General features: G+C 42.2%; 1 protein-coding gene and 1 pseudogene across 1 annotated transcript in view; one reads left to right on the top strand and one right to left on the bottom strand.

Moving 5' to 3' along the window:
- The window catches only part of LOC139372583 (protein FAM107B-like), a 54,059-nt gene that overhangs the window by 2,727 nt on the left and 28,021 nt on the right, over positions 1 to 23,311 (top strand). The window lies entirely within an intron of this gene.
- Positions 5,399 to 6,638, bottom strand: LOC139418852 (general transcription factor II-I repeat domain-containing protein 2A-like; annotated as a pseudogene).

The raw sequence follows: 23,311 nt of genomic DNA, 5'->3' as shown, positions 1-23,311 counted from the left end.
TTGGCTGGGGCACTCAAGACATTCAGAGACTTGTCCCGAAGCCACTCTTGTGTTGTCTTTGCTGTGTTCTTAGGGTCGTTGTCCCGTTTGAAGGTGAACCTTCACCCCAGTCTGAGGTACTGAGCGCTCTAGAGCAGGTTTTTATCAAGGATCTCTCTGTACTTTGCTTTACCGTTCATTTTTCCCTCAATCCTGACTAGTCTCCCAGTCCCTGCCGCTAAAAAACATCCCCACAGCATGATGCTGCCACCACCATAGGGATGGGGACAGGTTTCATGTGCCTTTTACTGAGGAGTGGCTTCCGTCTGGCCACTCTACCATAAAGGCCTGATTGATGCAGTGTTCCATAGATGGTTGTCCTTCTGGAAGTTACTCCCATCTCCACAGAGGAACACCAGAGCTCTGTCAGAGTGACCATCAGGTTCTTGGTCACCTCCCTGACCAAGGCCCTTCTCCCCCGATTGCTCAGTTTGGCCGGGCGGCCAGCTCTAGGAAGAGTCTTGGTGGTTCCACACTTCTTCCATTTCAGAATGATGGAGGCCACTGTGTTCTTGGGGACCTTCAATGCTGCAGAATTGATTTGGCACCCTTCCCCAGATCTGTGCCTCGACACCATCCTGTCTCAGAACTTTACGGACAATTCCTATGACCTCATGGCTTGGTTTTTGCTCAGACATGCACTGTCAACTGCGGGACCTTATATAGACAGGTGTGTGCCTTTCCAAATCATGTCCAATAAATTGAATTTACCACACGTGGACTCCAATCAAGTTGTAGAAACATCTCAAGGATGATCAATGGAAACAGGATGCACCTGAGTTCAATTTCGAGTCTCATAGCAAAGGGTCTGAATAATTATGTTGATGAGGATTTTTTCAAATCCATTTTAGAGTAAGGCTGTAACATAACAAAATATGGGAAAGGGAAGGGGTCTGAATACTTTCCAAATGCACTGTAAATCTAATGACGGTGACATTTTTGTTTGATTACACGTAGAATCCCTGTTAGTTGACAACCAAATGTAAACCAAAACTAGATGTTGAATTGATATCTGTTCCCAGTGGGCTGTCCCTGTCATGGGGTAAGTTGGTTATTTTCCGGTTATTTTCAGAATTCATTTCAGACACAATGGGGTTTCTTTATTTCCTGACAAGACTGGAACAGTGCTTTGCCATTTCCTAAAGACTGTGGTTTGAAAGAGAGTGTGACGTACACACACACACACACACACACACACTGACCTTGATTTCCCAATGTCTTTTCCTTTGGCCGTGGTGTGTGTTTTGGGAAGGCCTCTCTGTGAACTCCTTCCTGTGTTGGAAATCTTACTTATTCAGCTTATTCACACACACAGCCAGAAAGATGGGCGGATGGAGTGATGGACAATCAGATAGAGATAACAATAGAGAGTTTCTATCTTCTCAAGTTTCACCTACCACATTTTACTGTTATTTTTATTGGTACAGTTCATTGTGGCCCTCCTGTAAGTTTTTGTGTGCTTCTACTTACTGTATAGGCAATGACATCAATGGCTGAAGACTTGTTTTTACCAATACACTAGCAACATAAAGAGAAAACTAAATTATAAATGCTTTCAATATGTTTGCCTAGAAGTGACACAGAAAGATTGTACCCTGTAGTATCAGCTAACAAAAACAATTAGTCTCTTACTCCAAACACAGGAAAGACAGAGCTTACACCACAACAGTAAACCATTTCTGGTGTGTTGAGAGTGAGACAACTAAAAAGGGTTGAATATTTCAATGTCAGCTGATTTGGCTCTTCATAAAGCTGTACTCAATCTTGAACGTTCCCTGTTGTACACCTAATATGGTTGGCGTTCCACCCATTACAGATCAGGGAATGTCACTTCTAGTAATTCTTATCCAATGGGAATGACTATGCTCAGTCAGCAGGAAGAGCCATGTACTGATTCCCCACTGTGCATGCAGTAGGTCTCTGTGGCATTTACAGGATTAAAAGGGGATTTATTCCTATTGATTACTCTGGCAGGGTCTAAATCTGTGTGATCAGTCACACACATACAAATGCAGAGAGAGAGTGAGAGAAATAGTACTTTACTCCTCCTCATGAGCATGGTACTTAATCGACTGATCTGTTCAGTTTTAGTGACCGGGTTGGGTTGTGTGAGATACCGTGTCTATGAAAAACAGTGACACAGAGAGAGGGAGCGAGAGACGGCTCTGTTCATTAGAATGCATGGGCACCCATTAAGCTGTGGAAAGGCTGTTGATGGTATGGCTATGTAAATCTGTCTGTGTGTCAGGAGCAGTAACTACAACCAGAGTGACAGCTTGCATATGCTTTATTGTGATTTACACACACACACACACACACACACACTCACTAATTGAACACGCGCATGCACACACACACAGAGAGAGAGACTGAGAGACAAAGAGAGACAGCGAGAAAGAGAGGATAAATAAAAAGGATACGGAAAAGAAAAGGAACAAAATAGGATGAGAATAGTTGTCGATCCTTTATTGACGGCATAAGAAGGTTAGTCATGGTGAAATCCAGCTAGACACTGTATTTGAAACACTGTATGTAAGGACGTGAGGGAGAGACATAACTTTATTCGAAGTAAAGCTGAAATACAAAAACAGTCTTCACTGCAAACTGATGGCATCCTGTGACTACATTACATCATCATTCTGGAAAATCACACACACGATAGTGTTCTTGAGGTTCCCTGGTCGTATCGTGAGGATAAGTCAGAACTAGAGCATCAGAACTATAGCAGGAGACTCCAGGAGGAGGGAGAAAAGCAGTGGAAAGAATGTGACCAGTCTGTTTGGAGGCAGAGATGGAAATAAGTGAAAGAGAAGGAGTTAGTTGGGGAAGAGTTTAAGAGCGAGAGAGCGAGTGCCGAAACCACACAAAACCAACACTAGACACTATGGAACACAAAGCTTTTACTATCTCATCCTGGAATATACAAGGTCTGAGGTCATCTGCCTTTGGCCTAAAGAGCAGGAACCCAGACTTCATCAAAGAAATTGGAAATACAGACGTTGTCATCCTATAAGAAACATGGTATAAAGGAGATGGACCCACTGGTTGCCCTCTAGGTTACAGAGAGCTGGTAGTCCCATCCACCAAACTACCAGGTGTGGAACAGGGAAGAGACTCAGGGTATGATAATTTGGTATAGAGCAGACTTAACCCACTCTATTAAATCTGTTAAAACAGGAACATTTTACATCTGGCTAGTCTCAACAGAGAAAAATGTCCAAATATGTGCTATATCCCCCCAATAGAATCCCCATATTTTAACGATGAGAGATTCTACCTCCTAGAGGAGGAGATAAACAATTTCCAGGCTCAGGAACATGTACCGAAATGCCAGAACTGGACAAGAACCCGACACCCTCAGCACACAGGGGGACGAACACCTATCTGGAGGTGGCAGCACTCCCTCCACCATATGCTCCACTAGACACAACTACGACAACATTACCAACAAAATAAAACGTGTCACAACTCCTGCAGCTCTGTTGCAGACACTGGGCATGTACATAGTCAATGGTAAGCTTCAAGGGGACTCCTATGGCAGGTACACCTATAGCTCATCTCTTGGCAGTAGTACTGTAGACTACTTTATCACTGACCTCAATCCAGAGTCCCTTAGAGCATTCACAGTTAGTCCACTGACACCCCTATCAGATCACAGCAAAATCACACTCTACTTGAACAGAGCTATGCTCAATCATGAGGCATCAAAGCCAAAGGAACTGAATAATATTAAGAATTGCTATAAATGGAAGGAAAATAGTGTTGAAATCTAACAAAAAACAATTAGACAACAAATTCAATCCCTTCTAGACAATTTCCTGGACAAAATGTTTCACTGTAACAGTAAAGTTGTAAAGTTGACAGTAGAAAACCTAAACAGTATATTTGACCTCAGCTTCCCTGTCAAATCTAAAAATGTCAAGCAGACAACATAAGAAAATTAATAACAATGACAAATGGTTTGATGAAGAATGCAAAAATCTCAGAAAAAATTTGAGAAACCTATACAACCGAAAACACACAGAAAAAGAAGCAACAGAAATCAGCTCAATGTAATTGAAGAATCACTTCTGGGAAAATTGGAAAACCTCTTCTCCAATCGTTTTGGCTCTATAACAAAGAACAAACAGCAAAAACATGTACAGTACATGATCAAATACAAATCTTAGAATCAACTATTAAAGACTACCAGAACACACTGGTTTCTCCAATTACATTGAATGAACTACAGGACAAAATCCAACCCCAAAAGGCCTGTGGGGTTGATGGTATCCTAAATTAAATGATAAAATATACAGACCACAAATTCCAATTGGCTATACTTAAACTCTTTAACATCATCCTCAGCTCTGGCATCTTCCCCAATATTTGGAACCAAGGACATATCAACCCAATCCACAAAAGTGGAGAGAAATTTGATCCCAATAACTACTGGGGGATATGCGTCAACAGTAACCTTGTGAAAATCCTCTGCATTACAATTAACAGTAGACTCATACATTTCCTCAGCGAAAACAATGTACTGGGAAAATGTCAAATTGGCTTTTTACCAAAGTACTGTACGACAGGCAACGTACTCACCCTGCACACCCTAAATGACAAAAAACAAACCAAAACAAAGGCAACGTCTTCTCATACTTTGTTGATTTCAAAAAAGCCTGCGACTCAATTTGGCATCAGGGTTTGCTATACAAATTGATGGAAAGTGGTATTCGTGGATAAACATACAACATTATAAAATCCATGTACACAAACAAGTGTGCGGTTAAAATTGGAAAAAGAGACAGGGTTGCAGCTTAAGCACCAATCTCTTCAACACACATATACATACACACATACATATATATATATATATATATATATATATACATATACACATATACATATACATATACATATATACATATACATATACATATACATATACATATACATATATATATATATATATATATATATATATATATATATATAGTATATCACAAAAGTAAGTACACCCCTCACATTTTTGTAAATATTTGAGTATATCTTTTCATGTGACAACACTGAAGAAATGACACTTTGCTACAATGTAAAGTAGTGAGTGTACAGCTTGTATAACAGTGTAAATTTGCTGTTCCCTCAAAATAACTCAACACACAGCCATTAATGTCTAAACTGTTGGCAACAAAAGTGAGTACACCCCTAAGTGAAAATGTCCAAATAATGTATGCAGAGCAGAATTAGGCAGATACCCACTCATTATCATAAATCATAAAGAAAAGAGCAGTTCAATTCCACAACCACCTAAAAGGAAGCGATTCCCAAACCTTCCATAACAAAGCCATCACCTACAGAGAAATCAACCTGTTGGAGTCCCCTAAGCAAACTGGTCCTGGGGCTCTGTTCACAAACACAAACAGACTCCACAGAGACCTAGGACAGCAACACAACTAGACCCAACCAAATCATGAGAAGAAAATGATAATTACTTGACACATTGCAAAGAATTCACAAAAACACAGAGCAAACTATAATGCTATTTGGTCCTAAACAGAGAGTACACAGTGGCAGATAATCACAAAAAATAGAGTTTTATATCTTTATGTTTGAAGCCTGAAATGTGGCAAAAGGTCGCAAAGTTCAAGGGGGCCGAATATTTTTGCAAGGCACTGTAGGTTGACCCACACAGTACAAAAATCTTCTGAGCATGAGAGAGATGCATAGAACATCAGTGACATTGTTTTGAATAGTTCTCCAGTCACTGCATCAGACTGAAGATCGTTAAGCTCAAGATTCAGGTCAGTTTGAAGGTGAAAGGAGAGGAAACCAACAGCATGCCATTTTCCAACACTTTGAAAATCCTCAAAAAGACATGAAAACTCACCATTCAAAGCACACAGCAGCGATGTATACTTCTCCCGCTGGACATCTGATGGGGAACAGACTAGTAGTGTCGGAAGGTGGGTGACATCTACTTGGCAGGTCAGGAGGAGTAATTTTCCCTTGAAGGCTTTGACAAGGCTGTACATCTGATGTGCAAAAAGGCCCTTCCCTTGTAGTTTGGAATTCAGTTAATTCATGAGGGCCATGATGTCCACAGTGAAGGCAAAATCAGCCAACCATTCTTTATCTAGCAGTTGAGGGAAATCCACATACTTGCCATTCATTTGCAAAAACTAAGTAATCTCTGACTTCAGGTCCCACACCCTTTTAAGGAACTTCCCCAAACTCAGCCATCTCACGTTTGTCTGGTAGGGGAGATCTGCATGACCCGACTCTGTCTCTTCCAACAGTGAGACAAACTGCCTGTGGTTTAAAGATTTTGCACTTATGAAGTTTACCACTGTAGTGACTGTATCCACAACATGGCTCATTTTCAGAACACATTTACAGAGCACCTCCTGATGAATGATGAAGTGCAGGAAGAAAAAAATCTGATCTGGGTTCAGCTCAGCTACTTCCTCTTGTATCCTTTCCACAAGACCAACGTTTTTTCCTGTCAGGTTTGGGAACCCATCAGTGTTCACACTGGAGAACTTTTCAAAACTCAGTCCCAGCTTTGGCACACACTTATTAACCTCCTCCAATAAATATTTCCCTGTGGTTGTGCTCTTCATTGACTGCATTGAAGCAAGCTCCTCTGTAATTTAAAAGTCTGGGGTTATGCCTCGTAAGAATATCAACAGCTGCGCCGTGCCACATGCATCACTGCTCTCGTCCAGGGCCAAGGAGAAATAGGTGACATCCTTTCCCTTGTCTTTCAAATGTTTTTCCATATTCTCTGTGATGTCAACAACATGCCGTGTCACTGTTTATCTTGACAGGGAAACATTTTCAAACAGCTCTTTCTTTTCGGGGCAAAGTGTTGCTGCAGAGTCAATTAAACATTCTTTAACGAATTCGCCCTCAGAGAATGGCTTCCCATGTTTAGCAATTATGTGGGGCAGTACATAGCTAGCTCTCACAATTCCGTTGTTTGCTGAATGCAGTTTTGTGAAAAGTCCTTGCTGATTTTGCAACTGAGAAAGCAACTCTTTCGATGCACTTGCCATCTGTTCAGAAGACATATTACTACATGTCTTTGTGATGTCTTTGTGATCTGAGCATGATTACGCAGGCCATATTGAATCAGGTTGCGGGCCGCATACGCCCCCCGGGATGGCTTTTGCCCAGGCCTGATCTATACCCACATGAAAAAACTGTACAGTTTACTATATAATACTACAGTACTTACATACCTTAAGGGAACATTTTGGCATTTCGTGTATGATCAGTGAAAAAGTCCATATTGCAAATGTACGGTCCCTTACTAGACGTCCGAAATCGTTTGTAAAATTCGCGGTCGGCGTCGGGCCGTGCGGTAGGGCCAGACCTACCGGGAAGTCATCAAATGAACTTTGTCGGACATTCGGTTTCCGTTTTATAAAATAAACAAGTTTTTGACCGTTTTTCCGCTGTCCCGGAATTTCCCACAAGAGGGCATACGGAATCATATGGCAATTTGGCAAAACATCACGAATCACGACGGGGCCTTATCTCGAAAACGGAAAATATTTCGAAGCCGAAACTCGGTGAGCGTAGGTTTGGCATAATGGGCAGTTGGCCCCGAACAAGATGGCGTCCAGGCCTCGACGGTTTTTGAGTTATGGCCGTTTTTCTGGGATTAAAGGTCCTAAATGGAAATAGAGAAATTATTTTTCCACTTCAGGTCAAAGTCAAGGAGCCTCCGGTGTCAATAAAAAAAAAAACAGCCATTTATCTATCGTCATTTAAGAGAAACGGAACAATGACATCTTGGTGATGGTCACAAATAGGCGTTTTTTTTTTTCAACGGTTACAGATCCAGTTGCAGGGTGTTCATACGAATCTTTTTAAAGTGTGCTGCGGAGCTCTGCGAGATTTCTGTGATTTTCTATGATTTTCTGAAATAACACACACATACTAAACCCTCCGTAAATAACTCAGTTCTTAACGTAAAGACTTAAAACTCAGGATTCTGTAAAAGCATACCCCAATGAGGATATGTGGTTAATTATAGCTTCCTGTGCCAACCGGAAGTGCCTTAAATGGTGTCTCAGGGGCTGTTTCGAAGGGTTAAAAAAGTCAGATCTGTCCAAAACTTCATATATGTGATTAGGCAACCCCCATGAACTGTAAATCAGTCATTTTTCCCCAAAAAAATCAAAGGAAAAAAAAATCACACTAAAACACAACTTGAATGGAGGGACGTATTGGGGTGCGTAGAGACAGACAGTGGCTGCAATAGTTAGCTTTGTTGGAGCTAAAAAAGAACTGTCAGACCTAGAGTTCCGAAACTTTAGAAACCTGTTCTAGACCTCCGGTCGATGGTGCGTGGTGAGTTACGTGGCTCTAGACGGTTCTCGGACCGAGAAACAGCTTCGTACATTTGCAATACCTTCAATTCATTTTGACCATTACGAAAATGACGACGTTTAGAAAAGTCTCAGAGACGCAAGGCTAGGTGCATTGAAACCGGCTCGGCCCATAGAGACGGACCCCAACGTTTCTGTCCGATAGCTCGTTCAAGGACCCCGTAGGAAGGCATGGAAAATAGTGGATTTTCAGCACCAATTAGGGTTTTTCTCGGACGCCAAATGACCTATCGAGCCGAAACTCAGGATTCGGGGTCGCCTCACATAGGACTTCACATAATGTCCGAACTGGACCCGCAGCTAGAACGTAACTATGTGTTTTACCTTTTTATTATGTTTTAAACTAAAGGCGCTGTGAATTATGGGACTGCTCTGACATATGTGATAGTTGGCTTCTAAATGAGTAGGAAAAAGTGGGTTTGGTGTCATAATGACATCTAATTGACTGATGGACACTGACTTGCTAGTTGACTTTTGTGCATTTGCAATATGTTTAAACAGAGAGGGACCATCACCAAAATGGCATTCTGAAATCAACACAAAAAATGGCATCACCATAGTCTCCAGACTGTGCTAAGTTCAACGAGCTATCCGCCTTGACCGTAGCTCGCTCGGTGTAAGCGCAACGACCATTAGAAAAGTAGGCCCAAAATGAAGCCTGCCCCACAATGTCATTTGCTTTTGAGTGACAGTGAGAGAACCGTTAGGGTGAGAAGAAAAATTCCACCACATGAATGTTCCTAAGGTCCTCCCGATCTGTACAAGCCTAACCTTGACCGTGTGGCATTAACCCTTAAGAGTAAAACAGTGTTTTTTGATCTCACAGATTACAGTGTCATCTCTCCCCATAGGAATACATTGCCTGCACCCCTAATTTCAACCTGAAGTCTATATGGGTTATGAATGCCGTATGAACCTGTCTTCGGTACCAGTCCATCAGGCCACTATGAGGTCTACCTGTGTTGATTCTGAGCTTCCTGGACCAACCGGAAGTGGTTAAAATGCCCCTAAAAGTGTTTACCCATACCCTGCCTGCAGTTTGACAGACATAGTGCATTCAACCCTGTGTAAATCAGTCAGTTCTTAACGTAAGGACTTAAAACTCAGGATTCTGTAACAGCATACCCCAATGGGGATATGTGTTGATTTATAGCTTCCTGTGCCAACCGGAAGTGCCATAACTGGTGTCTCAGGGGCTGTTTCGAGGGGTTAAAAAAGTCTGATCTTTCCAAAACTTCATATGTGTGATTAGGCAACCCCCATGAACTGTAAATCAGTCATTTTTCCCCAAAAAAATCAAAGGAAAAAAAAATCACACTAAAACACACCTTGGATGGAGGGACGTATTGGGGTGCGTAGAGACAGACAGTGGCTGCAATAGTTAGCTTTGTTGGAGCTAAAAAAGAACCGTCAGACCTAGAGTTCCGAAACTTTAGAAACCTGTTCTAGACCTCCGGTTGATGGTGCGTGGTGAGTTACGTGGCTCTAGACGGTTCTCGGACCGAGAAACAGCCTCGTACATTTGCAATACCTTCAATTCATTTTGACCATTACGAAAATGACGACGTTTAGAAAAGTCTCAGAGACGCAAGGCTAGGTGCATTGAAACCGGCTCGGCCCATAGAGACGGACCCCGACGTGCCTGTCCGATAGCTCGTTCAAGGACCCCGTAGCAAGGCATGGAAAAAAGTGGATTTTCAGCACCAATTAGGGTTTTTCTCGGACACCAAATGACCTATCGAGCCGAAACTCGGGATTCGGGGTCGCCTCACATAGGCCTTCACATAATGTCCGAACTGGACCCGCAGCTAGAACGTAACTATGTGTTTTACCTTTTTATTATGTTTTAAACCGAAGGCGCTGTGAATTATGGGACTGCTCTGACATATGTGATAGTTGGCTACTAAATGAGTAGGAAAAAGTGGGTTTGGTGTCAATTGATATCCATTTGGTGTCATAATGACATCTAATTGACTGATGGACACTGACTTGCTAGTTGACTTTTGTACATTTGCAATATGTTTAAACGGAGAGGGACCATCACCAAAATGGCATTCTGAAATCAACACAAAAAATGGCATCACCATAGTCTCCAGACTGTGCCGAGTTCAAGGAGACGCCCCGCTTGACCGTAGCTCGTTCTGAGTGCAGCAAACTTGAAAAAAAGAAGGCCCAAAATGAAGCCTGCACCACAATGTCATTTGATTTTGGGTGGCAGTGAGAGAACCGTTAGGGTGAGAAGCACAATTCCACCACATGAATGTTCCTAAGGTCCTCCCGATCTGAACAAGCCTAACCTTGACCGTGTGGCATTAACCCTTAACAGTAAAACAGTGTTTTTTGATCTCACAGATTACAGTGTCATCTCTCCCCATAGGAATACATTGCCTGCACCCCTAATTTCAACCTGAGGCCTATGTGGGTTATGAATGCCGTATGAACCTGTCTTCGGTACCAGTCCATCAGGCCACTATGAGGTCTACCTGTGTTGATTCTAAGCTTCCTGGACCAACCGGAAGTGGTTAAAATGCCCCTAAAAGTGTTTACCCATACACTGCATGCAGTTTGATAGACATAGTGCATTCAACCCTGTGTAGATCAGTCAATTCTTAACGTAAGGACTTAAAACTCAGGATTCTGTAACAGCATACCCCAATGAGGATATGTGTTGATTTATAACTTCCTGTGCCAACCGGAAGTGCCATAATTGGTGTCTTAGGGGCTGTTTCGAAGGGTTAAAAAAGTCTGATCTTTCCAAAACTTCATATGTGTGATTAGGCAACCCCCATGAACTGTAAATCAGTCATTTTTCCCAAAAAAATTCAAAGGAAAAAAAAATCACACTAAAACACAACTTGGAAGGAGGGACGTATTGGGGTGCGTAGAGACAGACACTGGCTCCAATAGTTAGCTTTGTTGGAGCTAAAAAAGAACCGTCGGACCTAGAGTTCCGAAACTTTAGAAACCTGTTCTAGACCTCCCGTTGATGGTGCGTGGTGAGTTACGTGGCTCTAGAAGGTTCTCGGACCGAGAAACAGCCTCGTACATTTGAAATAACTTCAATTCATTTTTGCATCACGAAAATGACGACATTTAGAAATGTCCCAGAGTCGCAAGACTAGGTGCATTGCAAACGTCTCGGCCCATATAGACAGACCCCAACGTTTCTGTCCAATAGCTCATTCAAGGACCCCGTAGCAAGTCATGGAAAATAGTGGATTTTCAGCACCAATTAGGGTTTTTCTCGGACACCAAATGACCTATCGAGCCGAAACTTGGGATTCGGGGTCGCCTCAGCTAGGCCAACACATAACATAAGAAATGGACCCGCAGCTAGAACGTAACTACGTGTTTTATGGTTTTTTTATGGTTTGAACCGAAGGGGTTGTGAATTTTGGGCCAGCTCTGAAGTATGTAATAGTTGGCTACTAAACGAGTTGGAAAAAGTGGGTTTGGTGTCAGTTTGTATCAGTTTGGTGGTCAGAATGATATCTAATTGACTGATGGACTCTTGTCCACTTGACTCTTGTACATTTGCAATATGATCCTATAGTGAAAAAACATCACCAAAAGCGACATTCTGAAATCAACCCAAACGAGCGATTGAGATGACCCAGAATCACTGCAAAGCCATCCCGAGTTCATCGGGCCAGTCAATTTCACATTCCTGCAAGATTTTTATAGCATGACAAATTCGTGATGGTACCTGCCCTTTAAAACATATTGCAAATGCACAGTGACTTTGAAAAAGTAAGAAACAAAAAAAAATACATCTAAAAAATTTTGAGCATGACAAATTCGTGATGGTACCTGCCCATTGAAACATATTGCAAATGCACAGTGACTTTGAAAAAGTAAGGAAACATAAACAAAAAAAATCCAAAATTTTTATTTTTGGGTGACCAGTTGCACGTGCATTTGCAATATGATTCTATAGTGAAAAAACATATTGCAAATGCACAGTGACTTTGAAAAAGTAAGGAAACAAACAAAAAAAATCTAAAATTTTTTGGGGGGGATGACCAGTTGCATGTGCATTTGCAATATGATTCTATAGTGAAAAAACATATTGCAAATGCACAGTGACTTTGAAAAAGTAAGGAAAAATAAACAAAAAAAATCTAAAAATTTTTTTGGGGGATGACCAGTTGCACGTGCATTTGCAATATGATTCTATAGTGAAAAAACATATTGCAAATGCACAGTGACTTTGAAAAAGTAAGGAAACATAAACAAAAAAAATCTAAAATTTTTTTTGGGGGATGACCAGTTGCATGTGCATTTGCAATATGATTCTATAGTGAAAAAACATATTGCAAATGCACAGTGACTTTGAAAAAGTAAGAAACAAAAAAAAATACATCTAAAAAATTTTGAGCATGACAAGTTCGTGATGGTACCTGCCCATTGAAACATATTGCAAATGCACAGTGACTTTGAAAAAGTAAGGAAACATAAACAAAAAAAATCCAAAATTTTTATTTTTGGGTGACCAGTTGCACGTGCATTTGCAATATGATTCTATAGTGAAAAAACATATTGCAAATGCACAGTGACTTTGAAAAAGTAAGGAAACATAAAAAAAATCTAAATTTTTTTTGGGGGGATGACCAGTTGCATGTGCATTTGCAATATGATTCTATAGTGAAAAAACATATTGCAAATGCACAGTGACTTTGAAAAAGTAAGGAAACATAAAAAAAATCTAATTTTTTTGGGGGGGATGACCAGTTGCATGTGCATTTGCAATATGATTCTATAGTGAAAAAACATATTGCAAATGCACAGTGACTTTGAAAAAGGAAAAATAAACAAAAAAAATCTAAAAATTTTTTTGGAAAAATTTGCAATATGATTCAAAAAAAACATATTGCAAATAAAAATTTTTTTGGGGGATGACCAGTTGCATGTGCATTTGCAATATGATTCTATAGCATTTGCAATATGATTCTATAGTGAAAAAACATATTGCAAATGCACAGTGACTTTGAAAAAGTAAGGAAACATAAAAAAAAAACATCAACACATCTAAAATTTTTTTGGGTAAAGCTTGGATGACAAATTCGTGATGGTACCTGCCCATTAAAACATATTGCAAATGCACAGTGACTTTGATAAGTGCATTTGCAATATGAAATGCACAGTGACTATAGTAAACAAAAAAACATCAACACATTTTTTGGGTAACCAAAACATATTGCAAATGCACAGTGACCTGCCCATTAAAACATATTGAAAACAGTGAAGAAACAAAAAAAAATACATCTAAAAAATTTTGAGCATGACAAATTCGTGATGGTACCTGCCCATTGAAACATATTGCAAATGCACAGTGACTTTGAAAAAGTAAGGAAACATAAACAAAAAAACATCAACACATTTTTTGGGTAACCAGTTGCATATTTTAGATCACAAGATGACAAAGGTATAGTTTGAGCAAAGTAAAGCTTGAATTTTGAGCATGACAAATTCGTGATGGTACCTGCCCATTAAAACATATTGCAAATGCACAGTGACTTTGAAAAAGTAAGAAACAAAAAAAAATACATCTAAAAAATTTTGAGCATGACAAATTCGTGATGGTACCTGCCCATTGAAACATATTGCAAATGCACAGTGACTTTGAAAAAGTAAGGAAACATAAACAAATGGACATCAACACATTTTTTGGGTAACCAGTTGCATATTTTAGATCACAATGACATCATTTTTTGCACAGTTTAAACAAATGGACATAATGAAATCATCATTTTTTTTTTCCCGGTTACCAGTTGCACGCGCATTTGCAATATGATTCTATAGTGGACATGATTCAAATGGACATGATGAAATCAACACAACGAGTGATGGAAATGAACAACTATCACTGCCCGGCCGTCCCGAGTTCATCAGTTCAGTCAATTTTGGCCCCCCAAAAAATTGACTTTGGACTTTGACTTTTGACTTCCTATGAAATCATATTGCAAATGGACAAATCATATTCCTTATGCACAAGTAAAAAAAAAAAAAATAATAATGATAATAAAGTATGACTAAAGTATGTCGATAAAGTTCTTATACATGTGTAATTGACACAAAAATTGAAAGAATTTTGAAAAACGGTCCAGAAAGCACTTTTTTAAGGATGTGTGAAGTTTTTTACCAAATTTTGACATTTTTGACTTTTGACTTTTGACTTCCTATGAAATCATATTCCAAATGGAGAAAACATATGCCTTATGCACAAGTAAAAAAAAAAAAAAAAAAATGATAATAAAGTATGACTAAAGTATGTTGATAAAGTTCTTATACATGTGTAATTGACACAAAAATTGAAAGAATTTTGAAAAACGGTCCAGAAAGCACTTTTTTAAGGATGTGTGAAGTTTTTTACCAAATTTTGACATTTTTGACTTTTGACTTTTGACTTCCTATGAAATCATATTCCAAATGGTGAAAACATATGCCTTATGCACAAGTAAAAAAAAAAAAAAAAAAAAAGGATAATAAAGTATGACTAAAGTATGTTGATAAAGTTCTTATACATGTGTAATTGACATAAAAATTGAAAGAATTTTGAAAAACGGTCCAGAAAGCACTTTTTTAAGGATGTGTGAAGTTTTTTACCAAATTTTGACATTTTTGACTTTTGACTTTTGACTTCCTATGAAATCATATTGCAAATGTACAAAACATATGCCTTATGCGCATGTAATTAAAAAAAAAAAAAAATATGATAAAAAAATTGGACAAAAGTATATTCATACAGCTCTTACACATGTGTAATTGACAAAAAAATCGAAAGAATTTCGAAAAAAGGCCCAGAAAGCACTTTTTTAAGGGGTGAAAAGTTTTTGAAAAAAATATCCTTTTTTCAAAAATTTTCTTTTGGATGTTGACTTGGGTTACATTTCCAATATGAAAAACCCCGGTGGAGCGCACTCGCCCCCTGTTGGATTTTTGAGGTGTTACAATTGGCAATTGCCATATGGCATTTGCCATATACTTTACACGAATCAACGCCGCTTTGGGTGGTATTGGACATCGTGTATATGGTTTGTCCAATGCCAATATCTTGCCATTCATTTTTGTACAATTCAGGGGGGTATTCCCTTACTAATATATGCCAAGATGGCGCCAATAGAGATGGCAGCTTCGCTTGTATTATTTCTTACATTGTTAGCTCAGAAAACCTTAACTGTTATTACATACAGCCGGGAAGAACTATTGGATATCAGAGAGACGTCAACTTACCAGCACAACCAGCACTACGACCAGGAATACGACTTTCCCAAAGCGGATCCTTTGTCTGCACCTCCCAGGGCATTTAATATGATTCCAGAGCCCGACACAAAACAACGCTGTCGGAGGAGAGGGTGCCGGAGCGATCTTCTAGTGAGGCTTCGGATGTGTGCATACCACCCACCACTTCTGAGTATATTACTTGCTGATGTCCAGTCCCTAGTTAACAAAGTTGACGAAATTAGGACAAGAGTTGCTTTCCAAAGAGATATCCGGGATTATAACATGCTCTGTTTCAAGGAGACATGGCTAGCTGGGGACTTGCGGTCATAGTCCGTACAGCCAATGGGATTTTCGATGCATCGCGCAGACAGGAACAAACATGTCTCTGGTAAGAAGAAGGGCGGGGGTGTATGTTTCATGATTAACGACCTTAATTGTAACAACATACAAGAACTCAAGTCCTTTTGTTCACCTGACCTAGAATTCCTCATAATCATATGCCAACCGTATTATCTCCCAAAAGAACTCTCCTCGATTATCGTCACAGTCGTGTATATCCCCCCGCAAGCGGATACCAAGATGGCCATCAAGGAACTTCACTGGACATTATGCAAACAGGAAACCATACATCCTGAGGCTGCATTTATCGTAGCTGGGGATTTTAGCAGAGCTAATCTGAGAACAAGGCTACCTAAATTCTATCAGCATATCGATTGCAGTAACACAAGTGAGTAACACACTCGACCACTGCTACTCTAACTTCCGTGATGCATACAAGGCCCTCCCCGCCCTCCTTTTGGCAAATCTACCATGACTCCATCTTGTTGCTCTACTCCAAAGGCAGAAACTAAAACAGGAAGCGCCCGTGCTTAGGTCTATTCAATGCTGGTCTGACAATACAGTGCCACCGACATGGCCACTACCAAAGACTGTGAGCTCTCCTTCTCCAAGGCCGACGTGAGTAAAACATTTAAACGTGTTAACCCTAGCAAGGCTGCCGGCCCAGAAGGCTTCCCTAGCCGCGTCCTCAGAGCAAGCGCAGACCAGCTGGCTGGTGTGTTTACGGACATATTCAATCAATCCCTATCTCAGTCTGCTGTCCCCACATGCTTCAAGATGGCCACAATTGTTCCTGTTTCCAAGAAAGCTAAGGTAAGTGAACTAAATGACTATCACCCCGTAGCACTCACTTCTGTCATCATGAAGTGTTTTGAGAGACTAGTCAAGGATCATTTCACCTCCACTCTACCTGTCACCCTAGACCCACTCCAATTTGCTTACCGCCCCAATAGATCCACAGATGATGCAATTGCCATGCACACTGCCCTATCCCATCTAGACAAGAGGAATACAACCTGTTGAAGTCGGAAGTTTACCTACAGTTGAAGTCGAAAGTTTACCTACAGTTAGGTTGGAGTCATTAAAACGTGTTTTTCAACAACTCCACAAATGTATTGCTAACAAACTATAGTTTTGATAAGTCGGTTAGGACATCTATTTTGTGCATGACACAAGTCATATTTCCAACAATTGTTAACAGACAGATTATTTCACTTATAATTAATTGTATCACAATTCCACTGGGTCAGAAGTTCACATACACTAAGTTGACTGTGCCTTTAAACATCTTGGAAAATTCCAGAAAAAGTCATCATGGCTTCAAAAGCTTCTGATAGGCTAATTGACATCATTGAGTCAATTGGAGGTGTACCTGTGGATGTATTTCAAGGCCTACCTTCAAACTCAGTGTCTCTTTGCTTGACATCATGGGAAAATCAAAAGAAATCAGCCAAGACCTCAGAAAACAATTGTAGACCTCCACAAGTCTGGTTCATCCTTGGGAGCAATTTTCAAATGCCTGAAGGTACCACGTTCATCTGTAGAAACAATAATACACAAGTATAAACACCATGGGACCACGCAGCCATCATACCGCTCAGGAAGGAGACGCGTTCGGTCTCCTAGAGATGAACGTACTTTGGTGCAAATTGTGCAAATCAATCCCAGAACAACAGCAAATGACCTTGTGAAGATGCTGGAGGAAACAGGTATAAAAGTATCTATATCCACAGTAAAACGAGGCCTATATCGATATAACCTGAAATACTGTTCAGCAAGGGAGATGCCACTGCTCCAAAACCGCCATAAAAAAACCCAGACTATGGTTTGCAACTGCACATAGGGACAAAGATCGTACTTTTTGGAGAAATGTCCTCTGGTCTGTTGAAACAAAAATAGAACTCTTTGGCCATAATGACCATCATTATGTTTTGAGGAAAAAGGGGGAGGCTTGCAATCCGAAGAACACCATCCCAACCGTGAAGCACGTGGGTGGTAGCATCATGCTGTGTGGGTGTTTTGCTGCAGGAGGAACTGGTGCACTTCAGAAAATAGAATGCACCATGAGGCAGGAAAATTATGAGATGTTGCTTCAATATATCCACAAGACATCAGTCAGGAAGATAAAGCTTGGTCGCAAATGGGTCTTCCAAATGGACAAAGACCCCAAGCGTACTTCCAAAGTTGTGGCAAAATGGCTTAAGGACAACAAAGTCAAGGTATTGGAGTGACCATCACAAAGCCCTGAACTCAATCCTATAGAAAATGTGTAGGCAGAACTGAAAAAGCGTGTGCGAGCAAGGAGGCCTACAAAACCTGACTCCATTACACCAGCTCTGTCAGGAGGAATGGGCCAAAATTCACCCAAATTATTGTGGGAAGCTTGTGGAAGGCTACTCAAAACATTTGACCGAAGTTAAACAATTTAAAGGCAATGCTACCAAATACTAATTGAGTGTATATAAACTTCTGACCCACTTGGAATGTGGTGAAAGAAACAAAAGCTGAAATAAATCACTCTCTACTATTATTCTTATATTTCACATTTTTAAAATACAGTGGTGATCCTAACTGGCCTAAGACAAGGAATTTTTTACTAGGATTAAATGTCAGTAATTGTTTTAAACTGAGTTTAAATCTATGTGTCACGACTTCTACCGAAGGTGGCTCCTCTCCCTGTTCGGGCGGCGCTCGGCGGTTGGCGTCGTTGGTCTACTAGCCATCACCGACCCCTTTTTCCTTTTCTGTTTGTTTTGTCAGTGGTTCTTTTTCACACCTGGTTTCATTTACGTTAATTTCTGTGTGTATAATTGTAACCTGTTGCCTGCCTAAGTTTGTGCAGGATTAGTCTTTTATTGTGATGTGCTCGGTTGGATTTACCGTTATTTGTTTTCACGGTTACATAATGTGTATGAGTGTCAGAACTTTGTTTGTTCCTCCGTGTGTTTGCACGGTGTCAGGATTTGGCCAGGGTTGTTCCGGTTTTTGGTCACTAGATGCCCCCATTGTACTTTTTGACCTTTTGTTTTCCCTTGATCCCCATTATTATTTGCACCTGTGCCTCGTTTCCCCTGATTGTATTTAAACCCTTAGTTTTCCTCAGTTCTTTGCTCTGTGTTTGTATGTTAGCACCCAGCCCTAGTATTCTGTGAACTCTTGTTGATCCCGGTGGACTCTCTTGTGGAATTCTGTTTTTGTTCTTGTTTATTTATTTTTGAGTATCTTTTGAGGCTTTTTATGCTATTCCTACCACCTGGTGGATTTACCTTTTTGTCTTGGAGGATTACCTTTGTTCTTGTGGAATTCCTTTTGAGGTTGTGAAGTTACATGTTTTCCTGAAGGACTTCTCTTTTTACTTCATTAAATACACCGTCTCAAGTACTGCTGTGTCTGCCTCATCTTCTGGGTTCTGCCGACTATTCGTGGCTCAGTAGGTTAAGTGACTGTTTCTCACTCCGGAGACCCGGTGTCCAAACGAAGCCGCCCTGGTTCAGCAAGAGGCCTTAATGGCTAGACATTCTCATCTTCTGTCGGAGATGCTGACTTCCATAAAGCAGATATCTGATCGACTTACTCCGGCAACAGTTCCTGTCCCAGTACCTCAGATTCACGTACCCATGGCAGTTAACCCCCTGGCTGAACCTCGTCTTCCACCTCCCCAACGGTTCTCAGGTGATCCAAGTGCTTGTAAAGGGTTTCTCACCCAATGTTCTCTCTCCTTCGAGCTGCAACCCTCGTCGTTCCCCACCGACCGGTCTAAGATCGCATATATCATCACCCTGCAGTCGGAAAAAGCCCTGGCCTGGGCTACTGCTGTGTGGGATGCCCATAATTCCTGCTGTGCCAGCTACTCTGCCTTTGCTGAGGAATTCAAACGAGTGTTTCAAGGCCCAAGCAGTGGTCCTGACTCAGCCAAACAGCTCCTGACTCTCCACCAAGGTCGGCGCAGCGTGACGGACTATGCCATCCAGTTCCGCACGGTAGCAGCAGCGAGTGGCTGGAACAACGAGGCGCTCACGGTGTGCTTTCTGAAAGGCCTTTCCGACACTATCCAAGATGAACTGGCCACTCGGGAACCACCGGACAATCTCGAGTCCCTGATCAAGTTGGCCTCACGCATTGACCAGCGTCTGAGAGAGAGAGAACTCAACCGTAGACCTCTAGCCCCTATCAGTCCCAGCTCCGAGTCCCCACCTTTATCCTCGCTGGCTCCACCGGAACCCATGCAGATGGGACGTATCTCCCAGGCTGAGAGAGACCGCCGGATGAGGGAGCGACGCTGTCTATATTGCGGCAAACCGGGCCATTTCCGTTCCACGTGTCCCGGGCTCCAGGGAAACGCTCTGTCCCGTACAGACCGGGGGGAACTGTAACGGGAAACATAACCTCCTCCCATCCGTCCAACTCCCGTCTGCTCATTCCAGTCACCCTTTCCTGGGACAACCACAAGCTTCACCTTCAAGCCTTGGTAGACTCTGGAGCCGCAGGTAACTTCATGGATGGTGTCAAGGAGAATGGCGTTCCCTCTGAACCTCTAAGTGACCCCATGAGGGTTACTACATTGTGGAAGCCCTTTGGGATCTGGACTTGTCACTCATGTCACTACCTCCTTGCGACTTTCAGTTTCACAACACCAGGAATTGACGAACTTTCATTTGATCTCCTGTTCCGAGTTCCCTCTCGACAGCCATAACCCTCACATCGACTGGTCTGTGGGCACTATCAAGCAGTGGGGTCCTACGTGCCAAGCTACTTGTATTTTCTCGAATTCCCGAGTTCTATTCCCGAGTCTTTAGAATCCATCGACCTGACCCGAGTTCCCGAGTGTTACCATGACCTCAAACTGGTATTTAGCAAACAGAGGGCCACCATGCTACCACCCCATAGACCTTATGATTGCCCCATCGAACTGTTTCCGGGCACTTGCCCCCCCAGGGGTCGGATCTTTTCCCTATCTCCACCCGAACGAGCTGCTATGGATACCTACATCAAGGACGCTCTGGAAGCAGGCCTCATGCGTCCATCCACCTCCCCGGCAGGAGCAGGGTTTTTCTTTGTGGCCAAGAAAGACGGTGGATTACGTCCTTGCATCGACTACCGGGGACTCAATGCCATAACCGTCCGTAACCGTTACCCGCTACCCCTTATGGCCACAGCCTTCGAGCTGCTCCAGGAAGCAGTTGTTTTCACTAAGCTTGACCTGCGGAACGCATACCATCTTGTGCGGATCAGACCTGGTGACGAGTGGAAGACCGCTTTCAACACGCCTACTGGTCACTATGAATACTTGGTGATGCCCTTCGGCCTGACCAACGCCCCAGCGGTGTTCCAAGCGCTCATAAACGATGTGCTTAGGGATATGCTTAACATATTTGTGTTCGTTTACTTGGATGACATCCTCATCTTTTCGAGCTCTCTTCAAGAACACACAAAGCATGTCAGACAAGTACTCAAACGCCTCCTAGACAGCCATCTGTACGTTAAGCCGGAAAAATGTGAATTCCATTCATCCCGAGTACAATTCCTGGGATTTGTAGTGGAACCTCAAGCAGCGCGTCCTCTCTGCTCCCATCCTGATACTACCGACTACGGATGAACCGTTTGTGGTGGAGGTAGACGCCTCAGAGGTTGGTGTTGGAGCTGTCCTGTCTCAGAGGGGTGAAGACAAGAAGCTTCATCCGTGCGCTTTCTTCTCACACCGGCTTACCCCGGCTGAGAGGAACTACGATGTGGGGGATCGTGAACTCCTAGCGGTTAAGATGGCATTGAAGGAATGGAGACACTGGCTCGAGGGGGCTTCTCACCCGTTTCAAGTGCTTACGGACCACAAAAATCTGGAGTATATCCAGCAGGCGAAGCGGTTGAACTCTAGACAAGCTAGATGGTCTCTTTTCTTCAATCGATTCCAGTTTATCCTCACCTATCGGCCCGGGTCGAATAATCTCAAACCGGATGCCCTGTCCCGAGTCTACGCTCCTGCCATTCGAGATGACACGGACATGCCTGTCCTTCCTGCTGCTAAGATCGTGGCTCCGATCTCGTGGCAAGTTGAGGATACCGTGAGACGAGCTCAAGCTATCGAACCGGACCCGAAAGGAGGCCCTGCCAATCGGTTGTTTGTCCCCAAGGCAGTGAGGACTCAGGTCCTTCTGTGGGGGCACTCCTCTCGCCTCACCTGTCACCCGGGCGTAGGTCGCACCTTGGAGTTCATCCAGCGTAAGTTCTGGTGGCCTACCATAAGAGAAGACGTTGCCACTTTCGTCAATGCCTGCCCTGTGTGCTGCCAGGGCAAATCTTCTCACCTCCGCCCTCAAGGACTCCTTCACCCTTTACCTGTTCCCCACAGACCCTGGTCCCATATCCTTTATTACTGGCCTTCCTCCATCCTATGGCAATACTACTATCCTAGTCATAATCAACAGGTTTTCTAAGGCGGCCAGGTTCGTCCCTCTGACTAAGTTACCTTCTGCCAAGGAAACTGCTGAGTTGGTAATTAATCATGTGTTCAGTCTTCGGCATTCCTCAAGATATGGTTTCTGACAGAGGTCCCCAGTTCGCCTCAAGGTTTTGGAAGGCCTTCTGCCAACTCATGGGGGCTTCTGCCAGTGGGTACCCCCCAACGGTCAAACAGAGAGGATGAATCAAGAGCTTTTTGACCTTTTGTTTTCCCTCAGAGTGCCTTCAGCCTTGAAGTTCGTCAGACGCTGATCCCCATTATTATTTGCACCTGTGCCTCGTTTCCCCTGATTGTATTTAAACCCTTAGTTTTCCTCAGTTCTTTGCTCTGTGTTTGTATGTTAGCACCCAGCCCTAGTATTCTGTGAACTCTTGTTGATCCCGGTGGACTCTCTTGTGGAATTCTGTTTTTGTTCTTGTTTATTTATTTTTGAGTATCTTTTGAGGCTTTTTATGCTATTCCTACCACCTTGTGGATTTACCTTTTTGTCTTGGAGGATTACCTTTGTTCTTGTGGAATTCCTTTTGAGGTTGTGAAGTTACATGTTTTCCTGAAGGACTTCTCTTTTTACTTCATTAAATACACCGTCTCAAGTACTGCTGTGTCTGCCTCATCTTCTGGGTTCTGCCGACTATTCGTGGCTCAGTAGGTTAAGTGGCTCAGTAGGTTAAGTGACTGTTTCTCACTCCGGAGACCCGGGTTCGTAACCGGGTCCTGACACACGGGTTCTCTGTTAACGAGGGCGTTGTCCTTTTCGATTGTGCCATTCCTGTGTTGGTGGACTGTCTTATTAAAACATACTTCTCAGACATCCCTGCTCTCCTGCGCCTGACTCCTACACCTACCACTTAGACACACCTTATCACAGTATGTAAAC

This window comes from Oncorhynchus clarkii, chromosome 2 (genome assembly GCF_045791955.1).
Source record: "Oncorhynchus clarkii lewisi isolate Uvic-CL-2024 chromosome 2, UVic_Ocla_1.0, whole genome shotgun sequence".
Lineage (NCBI taxonomy): Eukaryota > Metazoa > Chordata > Actinopteri > Salmoniformes > Salmonidae > Oncorhynchus > Oncorhynchus clarkii.
The sequence above is the reverse complement of the archived record's forward strand: the minus strand, read 5'-3'. Positions and strand labels throughout refer to the sequence as shown.